We start from the raw sequence: 6,638 nt of genomic DNA on the forward strand, positions 1-6,638 counted from the left end.
AGGATCCAGGGTCGGGGGCGGAGCCTCAGCCGCCCGCGGCGGCCCTGGGTTCTAATCCCTGCGCCGCACGCGCCCCGGGCACGCTCCCGAAGAGCTCGCGGCTCGGCCCGGCCTCGGTTTGCTCACCGGTGGAATGGGGGCGTCGGTGGCCATGGGCAGGGCTGTGGCAAAGGCGCCAATGAGATTCGAGGCGTGAGGCCCTCGGCAAACTGTTAAGCGCCGCGGCCGTGGGACACGCTGCAATCTTGACTCGCCCCCGCGCGGTACCACGGATTCTGTGCCAGTGCCCTGCCCATCCTGGTCCCCGCCCGGCGCAAGGCCCCAACCCTGCGTGAGGACACTCCAGGAAGCCGGCCCCGCCCCCCCACCCCCCCCACGGGTCCCCGATGACAGCGTGGACGGAGCCAGGTGCACTTTGGAGGGCCACAGTGGGGGCCAGACTGTGTGCCCTCGGCGGAAGGGCTGCGGGGAGACCTATGCCTGCAAGGGAGATGTGGGGGGTGAAGGCGGGATGGAGAGGTCTTTGCCTGGAGTTAAGTCAAGGGGCAGAGCCTGTCCCCGGGTCAGACCTGCGCCCTGCACTCTCTGGTGAGAGCCAGGGGCCTGTGGCTGGGTGGCACCTGGCCTGGGCTCTGGGAACAAAGATGCTTTTCTTATTGACTTATTGCTATGATGAGGAACCTAACAAGAGCCCATGGTGTCCCAGACTCCTTGGGAACCCCCTGGCTTACGGACTCCGGGAATCCCTGAATCTTAGTCATCCTTAGTCACCCTCAGGCCTGAGTCCTCCCTGTCTGGACAGAGATGGCTGCCCCTATGGGAACGGCACATCGCATTTGTCCCGGATTTGCACTGGTTTATGCCTGCGGTCCTGGCATAATTAACAGCACCACTTTGTAATTTAAAAAATGGCCCCTGGGCTGGGGAAGTGTGGCAGTGGCAGACTGCTTGCTTGGCCTGCATGAAGACCTGGGTCCCATCATCAGCACCGGAAAACAAAAACAAAACAAAACAGGAAAAAAACCCTCCTAAGTAATGCATCAACTATGGTGCCCCTGCCACTCTTCATTTTGTGAGAAGACTACCTCTAAATTAGTGGCCCAGAAACATCTCTGTGCCAGGCTTTGCCCCACAGGCCTTATTTCATACTCTCAGCATGCACACGAAGCAGGTGTGATTCTTCCTGCTTCTGTGAGTGAGAAAACTGACACACAGAGAAGTTGGGTGACTTGCTCAGGGTCACACTGATAATAAGTAACAGAGCCAGCTTGGGAGGTCTCAGCAGGGTTGAGTACCTGTATATAGGGCACAGTTATAGGGCAGGGGCCACCTTTTACTCGCTGTGGCCATGACCCTTGAAAATCTCTGCTGAGATCCGACAGTGGCTGGTCTGGGTGGTTCTGTGCGGATGTGTTTTGAGGGTGTGTGGGTGTGATGGTGGGGGTACCATGACTTTGCCACCTGCTGCGTGTCACCTGTTGTTCTGCTCCATTTCAAAGCTTGCTTCCCACCTCCTTACCTCCTAGCCCTGTTCCAACTCATCGGAACAATGTTCCTGTCCCTACTGTATTACTAAAAACAGCTTGTCAAGGCCACCATGAATCTCCATGATGCCAACCCTGACAGCCATGTCTCAGTCTCCATCTTCTTCGACCTTCAGAAGCACCTGAAAAAACTGGCCCCTCCTTTCTTCTCAGAGCATTTCTTTCCTGGGCTTCCTTGACACCCGTTCCTGATGTCCTCACACCAGGGAACCTTCATGTAGGCAAGTCCCAGGACCCTTCTCTCTCTCAGGTGAGCTCCGGGGACTTTAACTCTCATTTGTCCACTGATGATGTGCATGTTTCCAGGGCCAGACCTGAGCGGCGAGGGCTGCCCACCTCATGTTTTTCCTTCCTGAGTCATCTGTGTGCCTTCAACTATGGCGACAACCTTCATTTAATCTATGGAAGGATGCCAGGAAGGTAATTGGGCACTCTGCCTTTTTCATTTGAAAAATATTGGACATTTCCCTTACCCGTAGGTAAAGAGCAGATTCTTCTTCTCCTCCTCCTCCTCCTTCTTCCTCCTCCTCCTCCTCTTCTTCTTCTTTTTGTAAAAGAACTAAATAGTATATTTTTCTATAATCTATTTAATCAGTCCTCTTTTAATGAAAATTAAGGCTGTTTTTAGTCTTCCTTTCTATCTCAAACACCATTGCAACAAATATCCTTGAATAAACATTATTGAATTCATTAAAAATTTTGTTTATAGGATACTTTCCTAGTAGTGGAACTTTTGTGTTGAAGGTATATGCTCATTTAAAAATTTGGACATGAGAATTTTTGTTTCTCTATACCCTTGTCACTGTAGTGTTCCCAAACTTTACAATCATTGCCGGTGGTACTTCATTATACTTTTATTTTACATTTCTCCTATCATGGAGTGAGAGTGAATATCTTTTCATACATTTAAAAGCCATTTTCATTTATTTTCCTGTGAATTGTTCTTTGTCCATTTATAATGGACAAAGATGGTTGCCTTTTTATTATTGATTTCCTAGGAGCTCTTTATATATTAAGGAAACCAGTCCTCTGTCTGAGATAGGAATAGAATTTCCTCTCTCCAGTTTGACATTTGTATTTTAAGTTATATATGGAGTTTTTGTCAAGCGGAATTAAACATTTTTATGTAGTCAAATACATTAATCACATTAATTTTTTTAATGCCCCCTGGGTTTGATCTTATTTAGAAATGCCTTTGCCACTCTGAGAATATTTAAATAAAAATGTCTCCCATGGTTTCTTCTAGTGATATAAACCGCATCATGTCACTCCCCTATGAAAACCTTGCAGTGACTTCTCATTACCTTTAGATTAGTACCCACTCTCCTGAGGTTGGCCTATAAGGTTGCAAATGACCTAGTCTCGCCTCACCTCCGGTCACACGCCATCCCTTTGATCCTGACTCTCCAGTCTCAGTGGCCTTCTTTCTGTTCCTCCAACAAGCTGTGCCGGCCTTTGCCTTTGCTGTTCTCTCGGCCTGGACTGTGCTTGCCCGACTCTGGACCGGGCAGGTTCCTCTGGTCACCCTGTCCAAAGCTTCCTCACCCCCTTCCTCGGCACTGCCCCAGCAGGCACTCTTCCCAGTGTTCTCATAGAGGACCTCCAGGGGCAGAGGCTCAGGGCTCAGGTCTCTGTGGCCTCTCCCAGGCCTTGGGGTGCAGCAGACACCATTCCTATTTGTAAAGTAAATGCCGGGTGCGCAGAAGGTTGAGTGTGGGGGAGACGGTGTGTTTCTGGGGTTAGTGTGGACGGCATGAGTGGGTGTGTTTGGATGTGTGTGGTTGGGGAGGTTATGTGTGCATGTGTGGCTGTGTGTGAGGCGGTGGTGTGTAGTGTGTGTGTGTGTGTGTGTGTGTGTGAGTGTGTGTGTGCATGTGTACTTGGGTTACTCTGCTCTAGTGACCTGGTGACTTCACTCATAGGTCCTGTTAATCTGACCCTGCCAGAGGCTGCCCTTTCCTCCTGAGATCAAGAGGTACCCCCTAAACTGGCCTTTGCTTTTGGGGGAATGAGCAGGGAGAGCTCCCCATTCCTCAGAGAGGCTCTGAGGACTTGAAGTCCTTGAAGCCTCACCCTAGATTTCTGCTCCTTGAGAAGGGGACTGTGTGGGAGGCCATCTAGGCCATCCCCCTGCCTCAGGGCAAGATTGTGTTGCGCCAGGGCTTGGCAGCTGCCTCTGCCACCTCCATGCCCCTTAGGCCATACACCTGGGGGTGGTAGGCCCTAAGCCACTGCATCTCTTCCGGCCCAGGCCCTGGTCCAGTCTCGTCTTTCTCCCAGGCTGCCCCTCGGTCTTTGCCCTGGCCTTGGGCAGGGGTTTCCAGGATGGGCAGGACCTCCCCTGGGGTTGCCCTTGTGTTCCTGCATCTGCAGCAGAGGCCTGAAGACTGCTTTATCCCTTGGTCAGAGAGATGGGACAGGGAGAAGCCACCAGGAAGTCAGGTGTGAAGGGATACGGCTGTCTACTCCTGCCTGGGGTGGCAGACGGGAGGAAGCCAAGTCCCAGGACCCAGGCTAGAACGTGCTTTTCTTCCAGGACACCCCGTGTTGCTTGAGACATCTGTATCCACAGATGCAGAGTACATCTGTGGACGTAATGGACAGATTACTGAGTTGCTGTCTGGATTCTACAAGTTCATCCACCCTGCTGGCCACCAAGGACTGACCTCCACCTCTTCTCTCCACCGCCATCAGCCTTTTGCTCTGTCCTGGATCTTCCTCGTTTTCCCGCTACAGGAAGCATCTTCACACACACACACACCTCTCCTTGGCTCTGTTTCTTCTTCTGGTGTCTGTTCATTTCTTCTTACCCCTTCATTGAAAAATTCCTTAGAAGAGTGACTGTGATTCATTATCTCCATTTCTCCCCCCTTCTTATGCTCTCTTGAAGTTATTCTAGTTAGGTTTTTGCTTTCCATACTCTACGCTCCAGCTCTGTGCAGTGGCACGCACTTGTGATCCCAGTAACTTGGGAGGCTGAGACAGGAGGATCACAAGTTCAAGACCAGCCTTGGCAACTGTCTCAAAATAAAAAAAATTGAAAGGGCTGGGGATATGGCTTGGCAATAAAGCACGCCTGGGTTCAATATCCAGTTCCCCAGTACAAAACAAGATAACCCTATAACGTCCTCCAGAAGATCCTCCCTGGTGACCTGCCCTCCTCCAGGAAGCGAGTTCTGACTAAGCCTCATGCTCTTGTCGAGACATGGCTAAATCCCATGGTCAGGTCCTCATCCTTCCCCGGAATCTTAGCAGCATGGAATGAAGCTGGTTCCTCTCTCCCTCAGCTGACTTTTCCCCCTTCCTTTTTTTAAAAAAATATTTTAATATTTATTTTTTTAGTTTTTGGCAGACACAACATCTTTGTTTATATGTGGTGCTGAGGATCGAACCCGGGCCACACGCATGCCAGGCGAGCGCGCTACCGCTTGAGCCACATCCCCAGCCCTTCCCCCTTCCTTTATGGACTTCCTTTCTCAGTCTCCGCATCTCCCCAACTTCTAAGTATTGGGGCATCCTTGGGCTTGGTCCTTGGACTCCTCCTCTGTCTTCACTCACTCTCTTGGTAATGCCAACCAGTAACAGGCTTTGAAACACCAAAACTCGGGGGACAACTCCTAGATACTGGACCCCAGCTCAGTCTGTTTCCATTCTCAGGTATCCAGTTGCTAAGTGACTTTTCCCTATGGATGCTCAGTGGGAAACATACCTTACGGTGTCCCAAATTAAGCTCTCTACTTACGAAAGTTGTCAGACTTAGAAGCAAAGCCAAACCAAATCCAAAACCAAAGAGGCAAAGATCAACACACCGAGTTAAATTTGAATTTTAGCTTGTACGTGGGACATGCTTGTATTAAAACGATCTCATACTGTTTAGGTGACATCTGTTTATCTGGCCATGAACTCCTTCTCTTCTTCTCCAGGAGTCTCTTCTCACTTGGCTCTTCCAGTAAGTGGTATTTTTACTCACCTACTTGTTTAGGCCCCAGACCATGAGTAAAGTCATTGCCGACCCTCTTTTCAATTACCCAACATTCAATGGGTGGAATATTGGTGCTGCTTTCAAAACATTTTCAGAATCTGACCAAACTGTTCCATCCTTTTGGGTTTGTACCCAGGAGTGGACTTGCAGGGTCCTGTAGCAACTCTGTGTGGCCCTGGTAACATTAAGCATAAGCCGTATCTTTCCTGGATTAATCCATGACCGTATCACCCCAGGGTTGATCCAATAGTCTCATAACTGCGCCCCCAACTTTAGTCCTTGTCCCCGTTCATTTATTGTAATGCAGTCTCCTGAAGGGCTGTGCATGTTTTTGTTCAAAATGCCCCCCGCCCCCCACCCCCGCTCCCCTGCTCACTCAGACTGACAGTTAACAGCATCATGGCGGCCTGGAGGACCCTATGCATGCAGGCCTGCCAGGCCTCACCTGCACACTCCTTCCCTCCTCTCCTGGCTCACTGGCGTCCTAGTGGCCACGGATGAACAGCAGGTCCTGCCCAGCCGCAGTGCCGTGGACGTACTCTTTGTCTGGAGCAGCCTGGCCGACCTGCCCTGGCCTTCCTGTCTGGAGTTGTAGTCCCCACTCCAGCTCATGGCAGCTGTTGAATCAGTTCCCCCCTAGCTTAGCGCCCCATCTCCAGAGGTTTCTCCCTGACCACCTGCTCTTCTTCCGGAAGCCTTCGGTGACCATGCCTCCTTTGCCCCCTCCTTCCCTCTACCAGGCGGAAATCCCAGGGGGCTGAGTGGCTGGCTGGAGTCCATCTGCTCATCCAGCCTCTGCTCCCTCTGGGTTAGCGGTGGGGGATGGAGGGCTCTTTGCTTGGCCTGTGCTTCGCGTTGCCAGAGTGTGGGACATCAGGATGGCTGGGGAAGCCAGCTGGGGGTGAAGTGTGTACAGCAGGCCTTGACGCTAGCCTGTTACCTCATGTGTGGGAGCTTCCTGGAGCTTCTGGAGCCTTGATCCTGGCCAAGGAAGGAAGGGACACTGGACATCGGGGAGGAGAGGCTTGGTTGGGTCTGGGTTGCAGGGATGTGTTTTTTGCGATCACTGTCCCTACACATGGGAGAGGTCCTGACCTCAGCAGTGGAGAACT

At 51.4% G+C, this 6,638-nt stretch overlaps 1 protein-coding gene across 1 annotated transcript in view; it reads right to left on the bottom strand.

The window, feature by feature from the left end:
* Gja4 (gap junction protein alpha 4) overlaps positions 1 to 357 on the bottom strand; it is a 15,088-nt gene extending 14,731 nt beyond the window's left edge. The window contains exon 1 of the mRNA XM_048815789.1: positions 351 to 357. The gene's annotated coding sequence lies outside the window, so the exon portion shown is untranslated. The remainder of the gene's footprint in view (positions 1 to 350) is intronic.
* Positions 358 to 6,638: the final 6,281 nt, after the last annotated feature.

This window comes from Marmota marmota, unplaced genomic scaffold (genome assembly GCF_001458135.2).
Source record: "Marmota marmota marmota unplaced genomic scaffold, marMar, whole genome shotgun sequence".
In the NCBI taxonomy this organism is placed as follows: Eukaryota; Metazoa; Chordata; class Mammalia; order Rodentia; family Sciuridae; genus Marmota; species Marmota marmota.